A 26,615-nucleotide genomic window follows, 5' to 3' on the forward strand; every position below is an offset into this window, starting at 1 on the left:
GTGACATAGCAGAGAACAGTGGAGTCATCTTACTCAGTTGGGTGGGGGAAGGGCAGAGGATGTATTCAGATGACAGCTTATCTGCAGAGGGCTTTTTTATGTCCTAAGAGACCTGGACAGTTCTGCAGTTGCCAGTGTTTACATGTATGTGTAATTTTTAATTCTCTTTGCTTCTGAGACACACTTTTTCATCTTAGGGGAAAAAAAAAAACAAACCTTAAAATCATAGAATATACCAAGTTGGAAGGGATCCACAAGGATCATCAAGTCCAACTCCTGTCCCTGCACAGGACATGCCAAGAATTGCACCACGTGCCTGAGTGCATCATCTAAATTCTTCTTAAACCCTATCAAGCTTGGTGCTGTGATCTCTTCTCTGGGGAGCCTGTTCCAGCGCCCAACCACCCTACAAGTGGAAAGCCTTTCCTTAACATCCAACCTAAACTTGCCCAAGCACAGCTCCAGGCCACTTCCTCAGGTCCTTCACCACAGAGACCAGATCAGTGCTAGCCCCTCTGCTTCTCCTTGTCAGGAAGCTGTAGACTGCAATAAAGTCTCTCCCTAGTCTCATTTAATCTGAACAAGCCAAGGGACTTCAGCCACTCCTCATACAGATCTCTCTCAAGGCCCTTCATGGTCCTCCTTTGGAGACTCTTAACAGCTGAATGTCTTTTGTATACTGTGGCACCCAAACCTGCCCACAGCACCCGAGGTGAGGCCATTCCAGCTCAGAGTGGGACAATCCCCTCCCTTGCCCACTGGCCATGCTGTGCCTGATGCCCTCCAGGTCAGGGTTGGCCCTCCTGGCTGTCAGGGCAGCCTCCTGCTGCCTCATGTTCAACTTGCCATTGACCAGGACCCCCAGGTCCCTTTCCTGGCATTGCTTTCCAGCCTCTCATTCCCCAGACTGTACATGCAGGGTTGCCCTGCCCCTGCTTATTGCATAGCTCACTGAAGGTGTTAAACACTGAGACAACTACAGCAGCTCTGCTCAAAATTCCACTGTTTTTACCATTATTACATATAGCACAAGAGAGGTTCAACGCATTTTTAATGTGATAGCATCCTCCCCCTCTTGCTTTCCTTTTTCCTCCCACCCCCTCTACAAATCTTCTGTGGGAAAGCTTCCCTGTTTTACTATTGCTGTTGTTGAGATGTTGCAATTATTATCTGTAATTGTAAAAAAAAAAGCCAAACAAAAAAACCAACAACACCAAAACACACACTAGGACAAATCTGGCTCTCTATGCCAACAACATCTGCTATCACAAAATGGATATGTTTAATTTAAAACCTGCCCAATGTCTCTGTACATGACAGAACACTGACTGCAGGACAGGGAGAGGCCTAAACCCAGCATGTGCAGCCACACGGTACACAGGGTATATGATGTTAAACCTTATACATCCACACAAGTAGTCTTGGTTAAAAGACCACTAATAAACGGGGCAAGGAAGTAAGATATGACATTATATTTGTCAAGAGTAAAGACCTTGTATTTATTACCTACAATCAGATCTCCCTCTGGCATAATATGTTTATTTTCATACTATTAGCCTAGAACACTAGTCCCGAAATTTTAATTTTACACTCCATTTTATTTCAAAACATCAGTCTTTTCAATGGAATATTTTAGGTTTCTGCAACATTATGCTGCAATATTTTCGTTTTTTTGGAGGAGGCGGTGGGCGAGCCCCGCCGAACAGCCCGCCTCCCCTCCCCCACGGCACACATCCACATCCACACTCCAAGGCTCGTGCGTCAGGAAGGGAGAAACGCCGTACGAACCCTCGTGGAGAGCAGCAAAGAGGCATGTTAAGGCAGCACATAAAGGGGAGCCTTTATTCCGTCTGAACGCCGACTTTGAGGAATTAATATGCGAGCCGAACTTTTAGGGTGTGGCTTGGTGTTTTTGCCCCTTGTTGCGCTGTGCAGGATGCCTGCCCGAGAACCCGACAACATATCATTAAATAGGTCAAGGGTCATTCGCCTTACATCACACCACACCAATATTCAGCCGCGCACCGAACCCACCTATCAGCCCCCACCGCCGAGACTGAACGCGCACCACAAAATGGGGACCCTGCCCGGCGCGGTGACAGTACCGGGGGCAGGGCGCCCACCCGCTCCGGGGCTGGGCTCGCCGGCCCGGGACGCGCAACAGGTCGGCGGCCCCGCAGCTCCGGCCCCGCCGGGCTCCCCGCACCCCGCCCCGCCGGCGGCCGCGGAGCTGCGAGCGGGGCCGGGGGCAGCGCGGCTCCGGGGGGCTGGGCACGGGGCGGGGGGCGAGGAGCGAACTTGTTTACCTACTTGGAAGTAAACTTCGATGTAGGGGAGCGACCGGCCCCTCCGCCCGCTGCTGATTCAAGCCCTGGCGATGAATGGGATCCCCTCCCCCACCCAGCCTCTGCAAACTCCACACTGGAGCGTGAATACCTCGCATTTCTCTCCCCCACCTCCCCGAGCATTTATATATTTCTTAATAAACCCTCCCATACATTAAAATACTGTCTCAGAACTAGAGAGAAACTGCCCCCCCCTCCCCTCCCCCACGCCTCGGGGTCGCTCTGCCCGGGGGCAGCTGCAAAACACCCGCCACGGGCACGGCAGCCCCACACACACACGCATCACCTCGGCCCAAAGAAAACACCCCCAAAATCCCCAAACAGACCCCAAAACGTCCGGGTTCAAAAAACTTCGTCATAGCAAGCGGCGGTTAAGCGACCCCCTCCCCCCCGGGCGGGTCAGGCTGCAGAGGGGACGCGGGGGCAGCGGGCCCCGAGCTGGGCTGGGCTCGGGGGGCTGCGCCGGGAAGGACAAGCGTAAGGAAAGGGGGAATTAGAAAAAAAAAAAAAGCCACACACAAAAACCAAAATGACGGGGGGGGGGGGGGGGAAAGAAACCACAACAGGGTCCCCGGGATGAATAATCCGCCTCGGGAACTCACCTCGCGGCGCAGCGGGCGTTAAAGGCACAGCTCCCGCTCCCGCGGGCGGGGAGAGCCCCAACTTCTGCGGGGGGCGGCGGCGCTGCTGCTGGCGGAGACTTTCCCTCACTTGCCGCGCATGGTGCAACTCCTCTTCCCCCGGGGTCCCGGCCAGCCTGCCAGGAGGCTGCGAATCCCCCCTCGCCGCCGCCGCACACGCCTCCTCCCCCCCCTCCGCGCGCACGGGCGGCACAAGGAAGTCCCGGAGAGTGGGATGGGGGAAACGGAAAGTTTTGGGGCGGAATGGCGGTGAGGGGGGGCTGGCGGGGCCGGTGCGGACGCGCGGCGGCGGCGGGAGCAGCGCCGAGGGGGAGCCACAGCCGCGCCCGGGGCCGCCGCCACCGGGCGGGAGCGAGGGAGGGGACGGCGGGGGAGGGGGCGCACCGGGAGGGCCGGGGCGGGTGGGGGGCGAACCGGCCGCGCCCTCCCCCACCTGCGTCGGTCCCGCACGCCGGGACGCGCAACTCGAGGAGGCGCCGCCGCCAACGCCCCCGGGGATGCCCCGGGGTGCCGCCGGCCCTCGCCCCGCCTGTGGTTATGTTGTGCTTTGGCACCCCCCCCGCAACTGAAACCCGGTGACAAACCAGGCACACATACGGAGGGCAGCCCGGCCCTCCCCTCCCCCGCCCGCCGGGCAGCGCCGCGTTCCCTGCTGCCGGCCGGCGCGCGGTGCCCGCGGCCGCCCTCCGTGCCCCGCACGCTCGGGCCCGCGGCCGGCCCGGGCCCGCTCGGGCGGCTGTGGCCGGTGCTGCCCGCGCAGGGCACCGCGGGGCGCGCTCCGGCGCCCGGGACGCCGCCGCTCGCCCCCCGCACCCGCGCGGGCGGGCGGGCCCGGCGGGGCTGCGGGGGCGCCCCCCCCGCCGCCACCGCTGCCCCGGTCCGGGGCGGGCGGCGGTGCCCAGTTCGCACCCCGGGGCGCGGGACCGGGCGGGCTGGGAATCGACACGAACGGGCTTTATTGCATCTCGCTGGGGCGCCACACCCGCGGGCAGCAACGCTGCGACTCTCTAGCCCGCAGCGCGCCCGTCCCACGCGTGTCCCCGTGTCGCGTCCGTGTCCCCCCCACCCCCGGGCGGATGATGCAACGCGGCTCCATGTGCTTCCCCTCCCCCGCCCGGCTCCCGGTTTTTTGCGCTTGGCGGGTCACCCGGCGGCTGATTGATTCTCCCTTCGTGCTGCGCCGTCACCCGGCGCTGCAAAGTAAATAACAAGTTGACATCATTACCGCGCTCCGCAGGGCCCCGCGCGCCGCTACCGCACCGCCGCGAGTAGCTGCGCACGGCAATCCGCGCCGCGCCCAGCCCCCAGCCCGGCGGGGCCGCTGCCCGCCCGGCCCCGCCCGCCTGCCACCGCAACACCGGGAGGGGCCCGGCCGGTCGCCCGGGGCCGCCAGGATGCTTTCGGAGGCCTTTTCAACCCTTCCCCTCCCCCACCCCTCCCCACCCCCCGGCCTCATGGCTAATGTCATGCAAATAATAAGATTATCGGGATGTTGTCGGGGTGTCTGCCTCGGTGGGCACATCCCGGTGACAGCCAGACTCGCGGGGCCCCGAAAGTCATATTTATTATTGGAGGTTTTTTTTTCCATATGACCTTTCCACTCTTTTATTCTCCTTTGGTCTTATTTTGACATTAAAGGGAATTTCGTGCTCGTTATACATTTAGCCCAAAGCCTACACATGTGTTGTCACCCAGTATCCTGATGGAAAAATATGACATCACCCAAGTCAGGACAACAAAGATCATTGCAACATACATTCATATATGTGTTGAAAGCAGAACTCTCGAAACACTGGGAAGTGTTGCGGGCTGATGTGATTCATTTTCATATTCAGAGCCTCGAGACTGCAGTGCAAGGCCATCTGCGCTCAGACAGACAGGCAGACACGTGTCTCCCTTTCTAAGTAAGCTCCCCTTCGCCTTATTTTTCTCCAAATGCAAAACCTACATTACGTTTTTATTACTCGGCGATGTAAACAAACTAAAAACACCCTCCAGATTCTTAGAGAGATGGGCCAGAATTTTTAGCTCCTGTGCTTTTTTGTTCGCTTGCTTGCTTTTAAAGTGCTATGAGCTTACAAATGAGGTAAACTCATGAGAAAATGGTCCTAAGTCAAGACTTGCAGAGCTTCCAAGGCGCGGACAGCCAGCAAGGAAGCTGAGACTCACTCCTGGTGCGCTGTGGGGAGAGGGACGGAGCTGTCACCGCTGTGTCTGAGCCACCCTCGTCCCTCACGCTAAGGTGGTGGCTCAGCACGGGCGGGAGGCTGCCTGGTGAGGGGGCAGAGCACACCGGGATGCCCGGAGCCGCAGGCTTCGGTAAGCGGCAGCACTGCAGGTCTGGCCTGGCAGCCTTCCCAGCCGTGTGTTGGGCTTTTCACTGCCGAGGAGCCGCACACGCTCATCCTGCGCTGCCGGGCCCTGGACCTACCGCAGTGCTGCGGCCTCCAGCCCACAGAGCCGCCGCGTCCCCGCCGGGCACTCGGACAGCTGGGCCCGGCAGGCCTGGCCACAGCTCTGCTGAGCGCGCAGGGAGACACAGGGGGCAAGGAAAGCTTGGTGGACAACTGAAGGCATTGTGATGGCAAGGAAATTAAATTGCAACGGCATGCGGATACAAGGAAGTGACTTTTCCTCTTTCCTAACTGGGCACGGCCGCCGCCGCCTATTTCTGGTGGAGTTGAAGGCTGTCCTGCAGGGAGCAGGACAAGCAGGAGAGAGAGGGCAGGTCCGGAGGGCTGTATTCGCCTGCCCCTCACTTCGGGAGCTGGTGCTGTGGCCAGTCCAGATCCCTGGTTTTGTACAGCTGTGTCCTGGCCACGCCGGGCAGCCGGCAGCCACCCCCGGGGAGATGGGGTTAAATATTGACGTAATCCTTGCCCACAACTTCAAATGAAGGTTATCAAAGAAGGCACTTTTTTAAGGCTATGCTTGGCTAAGAGGAGCTGCAGAGACCCGAGATAAAGACTTGGGTTTTTTCCAGTTAAAATAAAATAAAAAAAAAATTTAAAAATCCCCAACTGTATAGTGGCGGTAGAGTGAAAAGCAGAAGAGTGAATCACTACTCTAGCCATTGCAATAATTTTGGCCTTTGTGTAAGAGAAGACCCCAAAGTGACCATATATAAAAGAAATCACCGTTTTTTTAGGAGCCTTATTTTTTCAGTTTCATCGTGTGACACTGCGATGGTGATCAGCAGCAGTGCCACAGCCCTGCAGCTCCAAATGACGGAGCCAGAGCTGAGGTTTCTTACCCTCATTAAAATGGAAACCCTAACCTGAAGCAATCAAACTGAAGGGCCAGCAGGGTTGGCTTACTAGGGAGATAATGTGATCATAAGGCAAAATATTTTGTGTTTTATGAGATGAAACTCATTGTTATTTTTCTAGTGCTTCATCATCTTGTGTTGGTAACTGTTTCTATGTTTTCCCCTCACCCCATGTTTTCCATTCTCTAAATAAAAATAAGTTCTCTTGAAAAAGTGAATAATTAAAAAATAAATAATTGCTTCTTCTTTTACATTACTTTGATTAAATAATTCTTCCCACAAAAAAAAAAGCGCCTGTAATGCAGATTATTTATTTGTTTTGTGGACTGAAAAGAAAAGAGTATCTGCTAATTAAGTTTTTAAGACAAATTCATATGCAAACTTTTGATACAATAGTGAAAACTGAACTTGAATAGATATCCTCACACTGCTGGGATGGCACTATGCCATTCTCACATTGCTGTACGTAGATATTCTGTGCATGGAAATGTGACATAGTAGGCCCTTGCTGTCACACTTTCAAGTAAGTTAAATCCCTAGCTTTCTTTTTATGAGGTGTCCTGCCAAAGCATTCATGGTGGGAAAGTACAGACTTTTAGTGTGTTATTATTACTATTTAGCACTTCTGTAACAGCAAGCTTTGACTTCTATTTTGTGAGCATCTTTACAATATTTGATATTCTTCAGGTAAATGTTCTGATGGAGTCACTCGTGAGCAACTGCTTTGCAGAATCAAAACCATTTTCTCATTTAACTGCTTGTTAATACCAAGAGTTTCAATTTTAGAAGGAAATTCTGATTGACTAAGATATTTGCAGGAATTGAGACCATCAATGGTTTTTTTTCCTTCACATATTACTTTATTGATATCTTTGGATTAGACTGAAAGATTTTGCTTAATTCATGACCACCTGTGCAAGTAGACCTCTTGAGTAAAATTATATTAGCAGAAATAAAATGGTAAAGTGGAAGACCTTGTTTCAAAGTTTCTGGAAGACAAAAGTGTCAAATTTTTTTTTGATTTTGCAAGGGAAACATGATCTGGTCCTTTTTTCTCTCTATAGTTTGACTCGTGGCCTGTAATACCTGCACTTTCTAGCAATCATTTTCCACCATTTTGAGATGTGAAGATTTAGATTCCTTGGGCTTTAACAGGAATTCAATCTAGTCTAATAACCTCTGATAAGAATTTTGATCCTGTTACTCTGTTGCAGAGGTTGCAAAGAGAGATGCACTATTCATACTTCTTTCCCCATGCCATTATACAACCAATGCACATCTGCTGCTCAGGGACACTGTGTATTAGGTAGACATCACACCAAATGTGTTTTTGCTTTTTTCTATAAGATCATGGATTGGTGATTCTTCCAAAAATCTACATAAGTCAGGGCAACACTCCTATCTAGTGTATGGAAGATATTCTTTAGTATGTTGAACACGTACTTGTTATTACTTAAGGTAAAATAAATCAGAAACTTTGATGTATGTAATCTCCACTCTTCTGATCTATTTAGTGGGCTGACACGAAGAGCTGAGCTAGCAGTATGGGTCCCTTAGGATCCTAAGATGGAACAGAGATTTTTTTATGTTGCTCTAATTTACTCTTAGAGACAGTTTGGCCTCCTGCCAGTCTGGAATAGAAAGAAGAGAGGGGTGATCATCTCTTTTCTTGTCTTTCCTCATCCATGCAGTGTTGCATGGCCCCAGCTGTGCTGAATTAATGTCTGGGCCAGTTTATCATTTCAAACCTTTTTTTTCCTCCCATGAAAGATTTTAGAAGAGGAAGTAGTTCTACGTAGGAGCTGGCTGCAGGAGAGTGAAACACCTAGAGAGTGAACAGGATCAGTTCTCCTGCAGAGAAGCCAGACTTAGCAGGAGGTTGTGCTATGGACATGAGAGATGCTAACTATGCATCATCACCCCTAGTTGCTCAGGTTTTCTGGAAGTGTATGAATCCCGAGTGTTGTGAGAGTGCTGTCAGATGTCTCCCCTAGTCCTGTGAGAATTATTTTACCCTCTGAGGCCACAGCAGCAGGAGCAGCCCTGCTCACACATTTCTCAAAGTAGCTAAAGTCAGCTGGGAACCAGGAGTCTACCCTTGGGAAAGCCTAATCTTCCTGAAGAATCCTTGTTAATACTGGTCTGTGGTCTCCAGTGGGGACTTTGTCAGGACAAGCCCCAGGGGAGAGGGAGAGCCCAATCCCTCTCATGAGGAGTGTGCATGCAAAGGAGCAAACAAACAAGACACAGACATGTCTGTGGGCAGGTGGGCAGGATGAAACAGGGATGGAAGGACCAAGTGTCTGCATTGCACCAACAGCAGCATCCAAGTGCCTCCTGGGGCTGGGGGTGTCCAGCCAGAGGCTGGTCCTGCAGGGTGCCTGACAGGAGCACCTTGGACATGCTGTCGAGGTTCACTGGTTGGGTTAGTTTCACCCAAAGGGAAACCAGTTCTCATGCTCAGAAACCGCTCTGGTCTGTGTCCCAAAGCTCAGTGTGGGAAGAGAGTTGGGAGATTAGTTTCAGAAGTGCACTCCTGTTATAGACTGAGAGTGGTGTAGATGCAGTCTGCAACAGTTCCCTGTTTATAGTGACATTGCATTGTATAATATTTTACACTTTAAAAGGTCTCAATTCATTGGGATTACTCAGGATTTAAAGCATGATTCACTGTTGTAAAATGTAAGACATATGGATTGCTTCCCTTGCCAAATGCAAAATTTTTGGTTCAAGAATTCTAAAATAGTTATTCTTTACACAATCTCTATGGCTACTGAAGCACACAAGGTATGCTGTATCATTTCTAGATGCAAGCTGCCATTTTTGAGGAACAGTAAATAGAGAGGAGAAGTATTCTGAAGAAACTCATATATGTGATGCTAATGCTGGAAGAAAATTAGCCTCGTGTGGTGCCGTGGCCCAAGATGCTGCTGTAATACTGGGTACACAGAAATGGATGTGTCAGGGAGGAGAACAGAGGCTGAACAGTCTCTGCCTGGCATTGGTGGTATGATGTCTGCTAAAGTAGTCCCATTCAATTATCTGCACTTCAAGAAGGATGATGGAGGAGGTACAGAGAAGAGTACTGATAATGACAAAAGGATTGGGAAAAAGTTTATTTAACTTATCAGTGAAGTAACCCTCTGGAAGAATGACCATGAGGGAAAAGAGCTATCAGAGGACTTCTCAGTCTATCCCACAAACATAGGGAGATCTACAGCTTAAAGTTACAGGTCAAGTAACAGGTTTTTAAGGAAATTAACAAGTGAAGCAGCTGGTGGGGATGTCCTTTGACTGGAATCTTAAACCAGGCATGACTACTGAGCCTCAAAAGGCAGAAAGAAGTCCTAAGGCCCACATCATTTTCCCTCCCTCCCTCCCTCCCTTCCCTGGGTTTTTTTCCTCACTGATTTCAGCATTTCCTTTAATGTTTGTATTAGAAATATAAGTTAGGGGAGATAATAGGAATGAGGCAGTATCTGGGTGCCTCTTGCCCATCTCCCTTGAATACCTTCCTACATCACTAAGTTTAACTACGTATTTTGAGACTTCCAAATTCAGATTTGACAGCTTGGGCTTCAAAGTATAGCTTCCTCTGCATTGTGTCATGGTAAATTTGTGACTGGCAATATTTCACAGGCTGCAGTTGCTTGTGATTTTTCTGTGTAATTGGCTCTGTGTAGGCTGCTGGCTTTTTTTCTTTTTTTTTTTTTCTTGATTAAGAGGGGAAATATTAAAAGAACATAACTGATTACATTGTTTAATATTTTCTGTACTAGGATCTTTTGTTCTTTTATTTTCAAGACTCTAAATATTTCATTTTCATTAAATTAAAACTTTGCAATGAAGGATGAAAAACTGTGAGCCAACTTCAAATATTTTGAATCATTTACATAAAATTCCTCATTCTAAAATATTTCTTTACTTGCCCTTAGAACAGAATTAGCATGTGCGGCCTAAGCTTTTACTTGTTTTCAGGTGGGTTTTTTAATTTGTTTTTTAATTAAGGCTGCTAACCATCTAGTGCTATCAAACTTATCTAAAATAAATCTCTAACTCTGTCAACCATGAATGACAAAACAACTGAGATATGGAAGGTGAGCCCAAAATTTTCATAAATATAAAAAAAGTGGGTCTGAAAGTACACTTGGGTATAGTATATTATTATAGTTAATTTATATTTATTAAATTTACTATGTTTCTTCTTTTTTTAAGAAAAACTTTGAATTGAATATAAACATTAATACATTACCAAAAAATTAAATGTTTTTGAAAGAAAGGTGATGTGGAAAACCAACATTTTTACAAGACTTCTAATATGCTTATCTTATGTAATGCTATTTGCAGTTTCTTTTTCAATTAGTTTTTCAGTCAAGTTTTCCATGTCTGTATGTTAATGAATTTAGATTAATTCCTCTGTGGTAAGAGTAGAAGGAGTACCTTTACATATTTACCGTAGCATATTTGTACATTTGTTCACTTGCTTCCCTGCTGGAACACAAAGGGGCAAAATACTGAAATTATCCTGAGGCAAAAATACTCAAACCAATATACAAAAGATTTTTGCAACACAGGGATCCCATCGGGTTAAAACGATACCACCTAAAAGGGTGTCTAATTTCAGCACTGTTTACAGAATCAGCTTCAAGATTAGGTGAGAGAGCCTGCAATTTTTCAAGCTGATTGCTCTGTAAATTTCCAGATAGAGAATACACTGGCTTGGGGGTTTTTTCAGTCTTTTGGACTCTCACTTCTAGAAATTCTAGTCCCTCCAGATGAACTTGGATTTGCTTGGGAGTAAGAGCAGCTGCAAGATTTTCAGATATCACAGAATTTATGTAACAGTCTATGTTTGCACTCATCAGTGTTTATGTTTACTTTTGTAAGAGTAATGAGTAGTCCAGCTAGAAAGGTTTATCTGCAAGCTAGAGTCATGTGAGCATTTGCAACTGGAGTGTGCTCACTGAAAAGAATACAATTTTTTTTTACCTCTTCCATTTGCCCAGTGCCAGGAGAAGCTAACCAGCTTGTGTTCCATAAGGATGGGCTTCCTGATGGCTTTCAAAGGCATCAATTGCCTGAGTCTTTTTGGAGGGGTGATTGTTAACTTTGGTGTTGTCTTCTCTTACTAAGTCTACAAATTGCTGTAAACCAACAAAGCAATCATCAGATTTATCAGCCAAAACAAACCCATGAAATTACTTTTTTTTCAGTAGTGTGTGAGGGCTCACAGCCATAAGTGCATTTTTATCTGTATGTATTTGCACAAGAAACACACAGACACAAGACACAAACATGCTTCATTTAAAGCCACATGCCTTGGACCTCACACGTTAGCCTTTACCCTCACAAAGACCCCACTGTGTTCATCAGGACCAAGGTGCCAGCAGTCCTTTGCTGCATCCTGTCAGTTCAAAGAGAATGGCTGTGTTGTTCCAGATGCATTGCAAGATGTCTTTGTTTGGTGCTGTAATAGGATCCTTATTAACACCTATCTAGTTTTGGCCATGTACTCTTCTCAGCAGTAATCAGAACTCAAAGCTTAGGATTAATCTGTGTTCAGTCCCTGATCTCCCCAAACCTAGGAGCAGAGCAACAATGTTTTCTTGATGCTTTTCCTTCTTTTTGAGAGTAGCAAATGAGTTTTATCTTGAGGTTTCTGTATTTTTCTTGGAAGACATTGTAGTGACAGAACTGAGAGAAGCAATTTCCCCTACTTATTTCTAAAATAAAGGCAACTAGCGACAGGACAAAAGGAAATAGCCTTAAGGAGTGCCAGGGGACTTTCAGGCTGGACATCAGGAAGAATTTCTTCACAGAAAGGGTTGTTAATCATTGGAATGGGCTACCCAGGGAAGTGGTGGAGTCACCATCTGTGGAGGTATTCAAGAAATGACTGGACATGGTAGTCAGTGCCATGGTCTGGTTGACAAAGTGGTGATCAGTCAAAGGTTGGATTCCATGACTTTGAAGGTCTCTTCCCACCTCTGAATTCTAATGGTTCTATGATTCTGAAACTAAAACCCTGCTCTGCAGGTTACCATGAGGTCAACCATGGTGTTTGTGACCAGCCATCAAGGGCCTGGGCTCATGCAACAACACAATGCCCCTCTCAGATACAGTGCTGTGCTACTCATCCCTCAAAGGTATGTCCAAGCAAAGGTGAACAAGGGGCTTGCCTACAACTAACTAAAATGGGGAAGTAAAATGGTTACAGGTTTAGTTTTCTTATTAAGTATAATTTTAAATAAAACTTTTGTGGTGTAGAGGTAGTTGCAGCAGTATGCCTTCCCTTAAACAAGGGATAAAATAAACTGAGTTTGGGTAAGGTACAAGAATTTATGACAGTATAAAATAGGTTAAAATATCAGGTTTCTAATGAATGTAATTAAAGCAATGTATTTTTCCTAAGGTGTAGCAATCTGAAGTGGCTTCTGAGAGACAGCAAAGAGAAATGGTAAGCCAGGCTCTCCCCTCCCTTTTCCTCTGCATCATAAATGCTTCAAATTGTAGGAAACATGTCCAGAAGTGCAGTGCAGCAGAGCACTGCTACAGCCAATGGAGCTATTTCCATTTACAGCAGCCAAGGGGCTTGTCCTTGTTTTCTTTCTGCAGAAGAATATGCAAAGCAAATTTCAGATCTTTATTATGAAGCAGTGGACAGGTTTCAGGCTTGATGTTCTGCCTGGAGATGTATTATATTTTCCCAGAATATGAAAAAATGACTGGGAGAGAAAAGGGCATCTTGTAGGTGACACCTAATTTGATTTTCCACCCTCTAAACTGAATTTTGCACTTTTTTATTTTGCAGTGAATGTAAGCATTTCTTTTGCATGATTGTATTGCTCATAAAATGGGTTGCTAATATTGAATGTTGCTGTCAATGAAAAAAGAGTCCCTTAAAATGCTTATAATTTTCTCTACAATTAGTACCCCTTTAAACAGAGTATTTACATGATCCATCAACAGATCAGTTAAGTTCTTTCAGTACACTTTACTTGCATTTGGCAGAACAATTTCTTTGCTAAAGTACACCAATGAGTGGGAGATACTGCAGCTAACAAAGTAAAGTAGAAAGGAATGTTTGTTTTCCCCTAGGGTTTGTAAAGAAAGAAAAAAAAATCTTCAATTTGGTCAGAAAGACCTCACTTGCCTAACTCACACAAGCTGCCATTCTGTTTTAAACCACAAGCCTTTACAGCTGTGAAAGAGGGTGAGCTTAAAAAGGAAAATAAGAAGTCCATTGGGTTCAAAATTCTGTGTATAGTCATTCCCCCAATTTCTGAAATTTTAGGGTTCAGTTCTGGCTTTGTTAAATTAATGGTAAAATCACTACAGGCAGGAATACAATTTTAATCTTAAAGGTGTTTTGTTCTAATTTATGAAAGTTAGCGTATTACAGAATGGATGATATTTCATTACACGTGCACACAAATAGGCAATAAACAAATACAATGAAATGAACTTACCCAAGTAAAACTAGAGCGTCACAAGTGTTTGTCTTAAGAAAAAAAACAGATTTTTTTCCCCTAAAATGCTGGGCAAAGTCACAGGTGAATGTGACATGGGAAAACTTTCCCACTGAGGTCTTTAAAACCACGGTTACTTACATTTTTTGTTTGCATTTATGTTTTAATAAAAAACTCTTTCTTTCTTTCTTTCTTTCTTTCTTTCTTTCTTTCTTTCTTTCTTTCTTTCTTTCTTTCTTTCTTTCTTTCTTTCTTTCTTTCTTTCTTTCTTTCTTTCTTTCTTTCTTTCTTTCTTTCTTTCTTTCCTTCTTTCCTTCTTTCCTTCTTTCCTTCTTTCTTTCTTTCTTTCTTTCTGCAAGCCTACTACAACCAAAAAATATTTGATTTCCTTTGTGAGAAGGATGTATAGTTGCTGAATAATTTATATTGTATTCATAAGATAATTCATAAATGTTGGTGTTTCTCCCCTCCCCCAGATCTGAATTATTATATCTGATTAATAATTCATTCATCCTTCTGATCCAGCTGATCTAAGGTGAGAGTAATATCTTACAGAGAAAGTGACAAATGCATAAAACAATGTTTTTCTGACCATGGTTAGAACATGGTCTTGGGTCAGGACATTCTGATGGTGAATCACTCAGATGAAAGCAGGGTGTGAGTCCCTAGGTAGTCACTGTGGAAGTGGATGGCATGAGCAAACATTTGGGAACAATTTATAGAAGCACAGACTCAGCTCACTCATGTGGATGGGATCTTTTAGTCCTCAGCAAAGATGATTCGGATTTTAGTGGCACTTATGATCTCCTTGCATGAGGAACAGGCAAGGAAATTGAGTTGCTATGAGATAGTGGATAGGAACAGAGTGATGGCCCATGTGCCAGCAGGCAGCTGTCGTCCCAGGGCTGGAGGAAGCCCTTGCAGCAGAAGCCAGATGGACAGGAGAGAGTTGGATGGGATGGAGCAGGTCCACAGGCACATCCCAGGAGCCCATCCTGTTGGAGGAGAGGATGGGGGCACAGTATTGGTCTAGCTGTCTCCCTGCAATGCCTGGTGGGAGAGAGGAGGAAGCATTGTCCCAGCTTTGCACTTGGCCCCGTTCTGTGCAAGGGCTAGGACAGATGATCCCCTTTCCACCCAAACTGGTGGGAGTCTGTGATTCCAAGTTCACAGGCTGACTCTGCTGGAGCACTGAGACAGGGCAAGAACAGCAGCTCGATTCCAACAGGATATCCTCAAAAGCCTAATTTCTGTGACTCTTATGTGATGGGAAAGTGTTTTACTTTGCCTTAAGAGTCTGCCAAAAGGCAAAACCATCCTACACATGCCATAGGGGAAGGTAAGAGTTCACCACTTCCAACAACAATAAAAAAGGAGAATGTTTCTTTAGAAATCTAAGCATGATTTTAATGGCCTAATATTAATCAGCCAGGATTGAAAATGATGGCCAAATTATAAATAGAGCTGAAAGGCACAGCATAGAAAAACACAGTTGTGTTTGCATTATAAATTTTGTATAAATAGAAAGAAAAATAACCCCTGAAATTGTTCAGGCTCAAATTCCAGTTGCTCTGTTAATATGAAAACTGTTCTATCCCTTGTTATTTTTCATTCCTGAGCCTATGAAACCTTGGTTGGGACCAGCCACCTCTCCCAGTGCCAGCTCCCCCCTCTCCAGCCATTGCAGCACTAGAGCTGCTCTCTTGGTTTGCAGGAGAGAGATAAGAACAGGTTCAATGTTTCTAATTGCAGTCTGTCCCTTCCCCTGCTAAAATCTAGTGCAAGATCATTAACAAGTGGTTCCTGTGGAAACTTTTGGGTCCAGCATGACCGCAACTGCCTGGATGAATATGCCATTTGATTAAACTTTTAAGTGTCCCTTTTGCAGCCTGTCCTCACCTGTGTGCAAACTGCAACAGCTCAGATCCCCTGGTAGCTTGCAGGCAGCTACCATGACTAACAGGAAGACCCTGATGTTGCTGTTCTCTGCAGCCCTTCACACCAGAATAATTTGTAGTCTGCTTGTTACTTGATTAGCCTCTGAAAAAATTGAAAATATTTTGGTAGCACTGCCACGGCTGCTCTGGACAGCAGGAGCCTGTCTGGAGCTGGGTGGCTCTGGGGGAAGCCCTAAGAGTGCCCTGGTGTTGAGCACCAAGGGGTTTGGCTCTGGCAAGCAGCTGGTACTGGGCTTCTCACTTCTGGGAGAAACCTCTAAGAGTGCCCTGGTGTTGAGCACCAAGGGGTTTGGCTGTGGCAAGCAGCTGGTACTGGGCTTCTCACTTGTGGGAGAAACCTCTGGGTGCTGACAGCAGCAGATGTTGTGGCTTTTACTTCAGTAAGAACCAGTCAGGATCCAGAGAAGATGATGAAAATGTACTTCAGCTCACAGAAAGCTTTTCTTACTCCTGGAAGGTTTTTTATTCCAAGGTTTTGAACTAAATGGCCTGGATTGTAAATTTATTTGTCAGCCCCCAGTAAGAATATTCTGACTTGAACTGGACAAGAGGGAAATGTGCTATACATCCAGTCATAATGAAACAGAGCATCTTTTCTTTGAATTCTGTATTAAGCCACTCTAAAGGGCACAGTTATACACTGGATTGCTCCTTGTTATTCTTATCACCACTGTCACCCTTTCTTGCTTAATTTCTTCATGGTGGGGGCATCAGATCCAATTTTCTAACACACTCAAACATATGGATTCAAGATGTGGGCTGGTCTTACTGAAGGATATTGTGTTTTTACTTTCTCTAAAACTGAATAAGCAATTGTCACAATCCAAGCTATTGTGCTGAATTAAGAGAGAAAAAAGGCCATAAAATGGGAGACTGTGTATGGGTGGCAAAAGTGGGTGCTACATAAATTAGCAGAGCTAGAATATGCTTATTAAATAGGCATCAGAGAATTAGAGGAAAGTATTTCAGTTTACATTCAAGAGTATTATGGGATTGTTTATAGGGCCCAAAAGAACTTCCCAAGCATTAACACATGCAGTATGAGACGCAGAGGTGGTAGAATCTGTATAAAGGTGAACAGACACGTAAAACCAGAATAACTTGTTAGCATTTACATTGTTGCTGCCTTCAGGCTATGGCAACTATTTCACCCATCTTTCAGAAATTCATTCAGCATTCTTTTTCAGGGGGGTGGATTAAAAGGCAACATTTTTTTAAGGCCAGGGAACAAAGTCAATGATAAATCAAGCTAATCTTGTGCTATTCTTTCAGAATAATGAGAGGCACATGTGAGAACCCTACAGAAAAAAAGGTGCCATTATTAATAATGCATTATGAAAGGAGGAGGTGAAAGTTTGGTTTATGTTCTTTTTCCTTGTCTTTAATTGTAAATATCAGATGGCATATTTACCTCTGGATCTGTACATTTGTGTCATAGTGACAATTCAACTCTTACCAGCCTTTCCTAGTGACTCCTCAGAGTCTCTAAACTTCTGGGCAAAGAAGAGGAGGAAATTATGACAGCAAAAAAATCTATGCAAATAAATCCTCAGTAATGAGAGGGAAGGTGAGTTTCACAGTGTTTGATTTTGACTTTTAACTTGATTACTGAAAAATACTCAGGAGAAAATTTATCTATCTGTCTTTCTTCAGGGCAGAAAAGGTTCAAAGTGAACATGTGAGGTCTCCAATGGCTCCTCGAGCAAAGTTATAAGAAAATTAGCTTTCCTGGTAGCTTAAAGGTAAAAAAAAAAAAAAAAACAGAAGAAAATCCCATCCGCTTATACATTTTATCATGCATTTAATCTTCCTCTTAAATTATTGAGAAACATGCCAGTTAAGAGTTTATATCTTAAAACATTCTTATCTAGATTTTTCAAACAAACAGAGAACTGGATGGGCATTCATCCATCTTTTTATTATTTTCTTCCCCAAATTAGGAAGTGCTATACATTCTCACAAGCCATAACAAAAGGTCCATTTGCTGTAGGATTTGCTTTCAGCAGAGACACAGACTGTGGTACGTCTCTGCTACCCAAAAGATGTCTGTTTAAAAGCAAGGGAACCAGGATGCATTATTGTCCTGCTCTAAAATATAATGTCAAATGAAATTTTTACTATCCTGTACCTCAAGGCTAGCACTGAACTTTACAGAAAGAGGTGACTTCATCCAAGCATTTTAGGATAAAACCAATAAAGATTTGTTTATTGAGAGTTTTACCAGCGTGAGGGGAAGGGAAGGAAAAACCCTCTTTTATTGTAGGAAAAACTAAAGAATTATTGTTGATAGTGGTGAGGTCTAAGGTAGATTAGAAGTAGAGGGAAGAAGAAAGATCTGTCACTTGCCTCACCCTGTACACCACTGCTTCTTGAGTCTTATGATCACAGAATCACAGAATCACTTAGGCTGGAGAGGACCTCCAGGATCATCGAGTCCAACCTTTGACTGATCTCCACCTTGTCAACTCAACCACAGCTCTAACTGCCACATCCAGTTGTTTCTGGAACACTTCAAGGGATGGTGGCTGGGGCACCTCTCTGGACAGCCTGTTTAAATGTTTAACAGCCCTTTCAGTAGAGGAATTCTTCCTGATGTCCAACCTAATGGTGTATCCATTGAATGGATTCTGTAATTTTAATATAAGGCCAGAATTTCAACAAGTGTGTGTTGCTATCACTCCCCTGTAGTACATGGAACAGTGGTACTTATAGCAGTTGAAATCTTGACCTTTTCAACTCTTACCTTTGTCTGTCTACATGAGTGTTTTTCCCTTTTTAACTGTCTATTGAAACATAATAACATTAATTTTTTAACAGAACTTAATTTATTGTTTACACTGACAGCTTCTAATAAACCTTGAACACAGATGTATTCATATATAGGATTTATTAAACTTTTAGGGTGTATTAATTTTATCATTAAACCTTAATGGCTCGTAGAACTTAGTCTGTACCTGAAGGGACATGCCTTTGAAATTAAAATCACAAACCTTGCTGCTGGAGTTTTTTCCTTGTGCTACAGCAAGAGTTCTCTTTCCAGTGGACTTAATCTCCCCATACCAAGACATGTTGATGAAAGACATGTTTTATTTGAGCAACTCCATCTATATTCGGGTTTTGTTAGCTGTAGCAGCTGAAGAGAAGATAACAAAATGCTTTCATAGATCATCTTCTTGCTTCAAACTTATAGCAAAGCCTTCATAAAACTTTTAAACTTGAATAAAAAGAAGATCAAGAAGATATTTGTGATACCTGAGTTTGGTTGCTGTCACGTAAGTCAAGTGAAAAGAAATTACACCTACTCTGGGTGAAACAGTGATTCACACTGTTCACCTTTAAGCTGAAGAGCCTTTAAAAGGAAATTTGGTTCTGCCTCAAAGTGGATGTGTGTGGGAGACTGACATTAACACTTTGCACTGGAGAAACGATTCTCTCAGTCCCTTTTCACAGCTAACTCAACACAAACAATATGGGGTTAGCAAAGAGCCACAGGCAGCAGGGCTGCTTATAGCCCACGCTGAAGGAGAAGCTCGATTCAACAAGGGGAATGAAGGGCAGACTACACATGGATCATAGTTTCCCAACCCACTGAAGCCCTTACATTACCTTATATGTGCCATTGTGATACATTTATTTCTAGATCATCAGCCCAAAGCCTGGATTCCCCACCAGCCTCATTAGCCCTTGGAGCAGACTCTGCTGACGCTGAGGTCCATATCCACACCGCCTCTACTGCCAGAGCAGTCAGTGTAAAAATACATTAAAAGAGCCAGAGAGCAGCACAATTTTAAGCATGTCAGTGTCCCTTTGTTAGCTACATTGCTGAGCCATATTAACCACAACATGAAAGATTTCTGTATTTAACAGGACAGCTGTGTAGTTTAAAAGATCACTTGACAGTTACCTTTGAAAAATGTTCTAGTAGCTCAGGTCACCTAATTTGTTCTCCAAGTCGAAGGTAATAGCTAGCATAAATCTCTAATTTCCCTGCTCTGATGTTGCTTTAAGATAACCCTACCTGTTCCACTGCATTTTTTCCCAATTAATCTATGAGGTTTGACTGCATTTAAGGAAGTAAGGACCTCAGGAGAAGCTACCTACGTTCAAGACTTCAAGCCAAATATTTTTATTAAGATCTTTCTCACGCCATGAATATTAAGTATTTATAGCTGTACTGGGCCAAAAAGAAGACAGCACTGAGATACTTCAGCTGAATGGTTTTTGTAAGGTTGGCAAACCTTCTGACTGTTTTAATTAGCAGCATAACTCTGCTCAGTTATTATCAGTATATATATATATATATCAGTGTATATATATCAGTTACATTGTATAGAAAAAAAATATTATAAGTGGCCATTTAAGTTCTATTTCTCTGTTTCCCAAGCCTACCTGAAAACTTGGAAATCACAGTGATGTACCTGAAAGCAGTAGAGGTGTGTGTGCTTGTCCACGTGTCCTGCAGATTCCATCACAGAGCTGGAGACAGAAGCTGCTGCAGGGGGGACGCTCCCTGCTGCGACTGCTGCAGTCAAACTGCCTGGATGTCTGTGTCTGACTGCACCGCTCAGGGTGGGTACATCTCTACATCTGTACGGGTGTAGGAACAGTTATAGACAAATCTTGAAATGGTATAAATTGACATAATTGTATTTAATGGGAACACAGCCATTTACCTTAGGTGAGTACTTGGCTCTTTTTTGTTCATGTTGTGCCAAGACCTTCTCACTCTCAGGGTGCTTTAATTAATATACTGCTAGCTATTTATTGAACCCCACCTGGCAGGGTTCAAGGACTTCTTCAGAGATGCTGAAAGTCCTGAGTAGACACTGGAAACAATGCACCTCAGAGGTTTTCAGAACTGGCCAGTGCATGTTTTGCACTACAGAAGACCAGATCCTTTGTCTTCAGTGAAGTAAATGTCTTGCATTTTGTTGGATAGTTTCACATATAATGACCCAGATGCATTAAAGTGTGAGATTACTAATGAGAAATATAATGAATAGCTGAGAGTACTACAAAGCATATGTGGAACAAAAGGACAGATACCTATGTTTTGGGGCTATATAAATCCCTTTGGACGAAGACTACTACATCTATTTTCATTTTTTTAACACCTAGCATCCTCAGGCCTGGCTCTGCAGCTGCAATATTTATCAGTTTTCACTGCTCAAATAATATAATACAACACATATGCACATCTAATACTTCTTGCCACATTTTAAAGCAATATCTAACTAGGATGTAAAACTAAATTCTAGTAAATGACTGGAACTATATGTGTTTTTGAGCACTGCCAGAGCAGAACAATTGAGGAAGGAGGTACAGACAACCCTCCAAACTCATTAATTCTGAGGTTGGTCACTGCGGAGAGGACACATGCTTCGGCATGAAGAAATTAATATGGCAAACACTTGCCCCACTCTTGAGCCTGGATACTCCTCTTGGACCTTTATAGTAGGAAGTGAGGGGGAAGCTGGATAAGGCAATATCAATCCCCATTTGTTCCCATCTACACAACCGTTAAGGAAAGTTCATTTCCCAGAAGGCTGGGTTTTATCTGAAATTGCAATATTAACTTAGAACCACATCATGATTTATTTAAAAAGCTTGCACTACAGGGAATTAGTAAGGAAAGGATTGAAGCCTGGGTCACTCATAGATACAAAATGTAGTTATAATTAGGAACATGCAAAAAAAAAGTTGGCCTATTTTTGTCTGCTCATTATGGAGTAGTTCCATCCGATGAAAGATCATTCTAGACACTGATATTGCATCTGTGCTAATCATGTGTGCAGATGACAGAGAAATTGGCCAGGGTAGTGAATAAGGTAGAAAAGTTGCCTGTGCTATGCAAGCTGAACGGCTTAATTAGGTTGTCATGATGAGCACAATCTAGTTTAATAGAAGTAAATAGAAAAGAATACACATGGAACAAAATTGCAACTTCTCCTTTGAGGGTGGGAGACTGTCTTGGCAGGCAGTCACACAGAGGCATATTTAGTAATCTGCGGTAACTGCCTCGAGGTGAATGCTCAGAGGAGCTCCAAAGACAAGAAAGCAAATCTCCCACAGGCATTTGCAAACATCTTGGAGATAAGAGCCGTGGTAGAGAAGTGGCTGCACCTATACGTATCATGCTGAGTGTAAAACATCATGTCCAAGTGAGAAAGTTACTTTTCAGAAGGAAATTGGAATTTTGAGAAAACGATAAAAATACGATAAAATGGAGCAAAAACTACAAGGCAAGTTCCATTACATGTAAGGAATTAGTTACAAATTTAGAAGAGAAGATTACCATAGATAGAAATTTAAACACTGAACAGCTATTTGAGGCTGTGAGTTTTTGACCTTTCCATAAAGGCATAATAAAATCTAATCACTGGGAAGTGGAGTTTGAGAAATGGAACATCAGAATAAAATGTAATTAAGATGATTAACTCCTGGTATCATCTTTCTACTGGGTGCCCCATTCTGCCATCACGGTTTTGCATCTCAAAAAATGATGAGAAATTTATGTCCAGCCATAATTTCAGATTTGATTTTAATTTATGTATGAAAATCTGCATGTGCTGATTAAAAAAAGACAAAGATGCAAATAAGACTAAGCTAAGAATAAGCTAAGAACTACCTCTGCATTATTTAAACTGTCTTGGTCCTTATCCACTTGTTGATTTTATGCTAATGATCATGCCAAACAGCTAATTCAAAGGATCATACAATTGCAAGAATCAAAGCATTATTCTTTATGCCATGAAAAAGCCTAAAACTAAACGTAAATGAAGACTAAATAATACCTTACTACAAATCCATTACTCACCCAAATGAAAACATTCATTTACAGGAAAATCTAACCACGAGAACTGTTTGGAAACCTTTTGGCTCTCTTTGTGTTAGAGCATATTTCACACCTCAGCTCAATCCATCAACTGTTTGCTTCAGAACACCAGCCTTATAATATCCTCTAATTTTTTACCATTCTATAAGATCTGTTTGTCATTTACATTTTGAGGAAATACAGAGAGTTTCAAAAACACTATATTCACTACTGAAGATGAAATTTTCCACACTGTTAAGAGTCTTTGTTTCCTCCTGTTAAAATATAGCTTGGAGTCACACCTTTAACTTAGTTAAGATTCCTAAAAAAAACCCTCCTTAGGAATATACTGAGGATGGATCAACCTTTGTAATATAACTTTCATAGAAGTGTGCAAGAATTTTTTATAAAGTACGATCCAGGTAGAATGTCACCTACCCTTTCAGCAGAGAAATCATTACAAAATGTTGAGCCAATAAGGGAGATACCCGTTACTATGTTGTTAAGATTCATGTTACACTATCCAGCTTATTCCTTAGCATTTGTATGCATCTAAATAAAAGGTATGAAGCCAATGTGATATTTCATTTGTGTCTGGGAAACAACATTGAACAGAATCATCAAGTCATAGTATTGTTAAGGCTGGAAAAGACCTCCAAGGTCATGGAATCCAACCTTTGACCAATCACCAGGTCACTGCTCTCAGTGCCACATTCAGTCATTTCTCAAACACCTCCAGAGGTGGTGGCTCCACAACACCCTGGACAGCTTGTTCCAATGTTTAACCACCCTTTCAGTGAAGAAATTCCTCCTGATGTCCAGCCTGAATCTCCCCTGGAGCAGTATGTGGCCATTTCCTCTCATCCTGTCACTGGCTGTCTAGGAGAAAAGGCTGACCCCCATCTTGCTCTAACCTCCTTTTGGGTGGTTTTAGAGTGATAAGGTCTCTCATGAGACTGCTTTTCTGCAGGCTAAACACCCCCAGCTCCCTCAGCCACTCCTCACAGGACTTGTGTTTCAGACCCTTCACCAGCTCCATTGTTCTTTCCTGGATGTTCTCCAGTGCCTCAATGTCCTCCTTCTCCTGAGGGGCCCAGGCACAGACACAAGACTTGAGGTGTGGCCTCAGCAGTGCTGAGTACAGGGTACCCTGTACAGCACCCTGAGTACAGGGGACAATCACTGCCCAGCCCCTGCTGGCTGTACAACTCTTGATACAAGCAAGGAACTGTTGAAGGAAGTAGATTTAGCAGTAATGACATAGAGAATAGGCTTTGCTGGTGATGCAGCATGTGGATTACATTCCCATTTGTTATCCAGCTCTCCTGTGTCCACACTATAACTACTCCTGATGAGAAGTGTAAGATACAGGTAGACCCAAAATTCGTGGGTTTGAAATCAACATCTCCCTTGAGCTCCTTTAGACAAGTTGGTTGATCCTTCAGCAAAATACTAGTTTAAATTATTTGGCTATTAACCTGACTTCTAAGATGAAAATTACTTGAGTCAACACCATGAAAACTGATCTATAATTGTGCATTGGGCCAGAAAAGGTAACAATTTATTTTTAAAAAAAGTGCTCCTGTCTAATTGCTGGTTGTTCCATTATTGTGGTTTGGGCCTGTATTTTTGTGAACAATAAAATATGAAATTTGACCTTGCAAAATGATAAAAACCTGTCTTTGAAAGTTATAAATTATTCCAAGAAACCAAATACTTCTGTGTTTGTGACTGTATGCACATGCACATGTGTGCTCATGTGATTGCAGGGGTTCTATGTGACATCATTTCTGATAGAGGGACATTTATCTAACAAACCACAGTCAGGCAGATCTATAAATAGGACTGTGACATAAGATAAGGCACATAAAATGCTACCCTGCTATCTGGTACAATCAGGGCATAAACATGAAATTCTTATGGTGAATTGCTCCAGCAAACACATTTTTAGCAAAATGCAACGTCGAAGAGCAAAAGCCAGAAGAATTTAGAATAAAAATTGGAGGCACAGTTTGTGTAATGAGGTGAATTAACCGCTGAAACTACTTAATAAAGTGCAGTTGAGTCTTCAGAATTTGGAGTGTTCTCTAAAATATCCGTCTTGCCCCAGACTATGAGCTTACAGTAAGAATCTATGCCGAGAGTCTGATCTTTCTTCAGGTTGATCTCTTGGCCTTAAAAATGTGCAAATATTTATTTGAAATAAAACTGACAAATGTATGGACTCTGAGCACTGCAGTCAGTCTATTCCCCCAGTCCAGTCTGGTGGAACCATCTCCTATCCTGGTTTGCGGTGCCCGGCTGGATTCACATGGAGAAGCTGATCTCAGCCCATGACAGGGAGAAGCACCCCGGCCAAAACTTCAGACATTCTTGTCTTTTCTAAGAGGGGGTGCTGGATTGCCTCCATCAAACACAGTCACGGGTAAGGAATCAATTTGCTGGCTCTGAGTGGCAAGGAGCACTCAACACCCAGAGCTTCCTTCTGACCAACATTTTTATGCATCTGTATTACTTAAAATGTACTTAAGTAATACTTAAAAGTATTACTTACAATGTTTACCTCCTCAGTCACCAAACCCAAGTACAGTCACTGAACTGCTTTTTGTTACCCATAACCTCCACGAGTAGAAGTTAGTCTTAAATAATCAGAACTTTACATGACATTGCCAAGTAAAATAATCCAAACTTCGGTGACAAAAAAGGTTGTCAGCTTCCTCCAAATTTATGTGGTGCTTCGTTGCACAGTGCTCAAAAATTTTGTACATACCTGGAATGAATGATGCATATAGGTTTTTATAAACTCTGCAAATTAAGATTTAAAAAAAAAAAATAACAAAATAACAAAAAAGTCTAATTCTTTACATTAAGCATATAAAAAAACATTTTTAAGTGCCATACTTGACACTCTTTTCAAGTTTTTAATATTAAAGTTATTTTTAATGCTTTATTAAAAACAAGAGCTAGGTTTTCTGGCCTATAAATACAGATTTAAAAATATATAAAATTAAAGTTTGCAGTTCAAATAGCTGACCCAGGGTAACACTTTCAGAATCTGTATTTCTATTTTTGCTTTGTGTGTCCTACCCACGGAGTACAAGAAAAAGAACCACATAATGTGGTCATTCTTTGATGGGAAGATCTTCCCAGAAACCAAATCAAATTCGGATTTTTGCATCATCAGTGTTTGAAAACCCACTGTACAATGGATTCAGTAGGAAATCAAAGGCAAACCAGACATGCTCTTTTGTGAGGAAACACAGAATAAATTACACTGTCTTCATAATTCATATCATCATAGAGATGATTTATCACATGTAAGAAATACAAATAGGACTTTCCTGTAATTGTCATAAAATACTTTCTTTTATGTATGGTTATATTTAAAATTCTCGCTCTTTAAATATCCACAAGAGAACTAAAGGTGCCTGGGAAAATAAATCATGCAAGAATTTCTGCTGTGGAGCCCAGAGAAGGCTTGGACAATGCTTTGGAAAAGTGGTGTTGTGGAAAATATTACAGTGTTGTGGAAGAAGTAATAGTTTATTAAAAATAAGGGCTGCAAAAATGAAATGATGTGTGGTCTGGCAAATGTTTTATTTTTAAAGTTATGCATCCTGCTCATCTAAAAATATACTAGAAGAACCCTGAGCTGGTTGAGGATCAGCAGCTGTACATGCCTGCTGAGCACAACAGTCACAGGGAGCTGATGCAGATCTGCCCTTAGCACTTCTCTGATGCAGATCATGACCATTTTTTTCTACAAGTAGAGTAATAGTCATTAAGATACCATTTTCAGAAAAATACCTCTTTTAGGAAAAATTTTGAAAGCAATTACCGGTATTTGCAACTTGGTGAAAAATCAGAAATGACGTTCTTAAGTTACCTGTAGTCACAGCAGCACTTCTTTGTGTCATGACCACATTTCAAGATAGTAATCTGTGCCCTGAGGTGTTCGTGTGTGCTGCTGCTGCTGCTGTCCCCCGGCCCCAGGCATTTTCCAGGTACAAACGCCCCTCTAGAGCAGAACCAGGAACTGAGGCTGCCAGGTGCTCTCATCCCCGAAGCTGCACGACTGCAGCACAAGCCCACAGGAAGGGTTTATGACCCACACCTGTGG

At 43.6% G+C, this 26,615-nt stretch overlaps 1 protein-coding gene across 3 annotated transcripts in view; it reads right to left on the bottom strand.

Moving 5' to 3' along the window:
* Positions 1-3,268, bottom strand: part of TBL1X (transducin beta like 1 X-linked) — a 192,724-nt gene extending 189,456 nt beyond the window's left edge. The window contains exon 1 of one of the 3 annotated variants that reach the window (XM_014250990.2): positions 2,948-3,268. The gene's annotated coding sequence lies outside the window, so the exon portion shown is untranslated. Of the gene's footprint in view, positions 1-1,788; positions 1,805-2,947 lie in introns of those variants that run through there. The other 2 variants (XM_005516617.3, XM_088051657.1) reach the window with 2 other exon arrangements.
* Between the last annotated feature and the right edge of the window lie 23,347 nt (positions 3,269-26,615).

The sequence above is a fragment of the Pseudopodoces humilis genome, chromosome 2 (assembly GCF_049639895.1).
Source record: "Pseudopodoces humilis isolate 2021_Gansu_Grassland_sample_001 chromosome 2, ASM4963989v1, whole genome shotgun sequence".
Classification (NCBI taxonomy): domain Eukaryota; kingdom Metazoa; phylum Chordata; class Aves; order Passeriformes; family Paridae; genus Pseudopodoces; species Pseudopodoces humilis.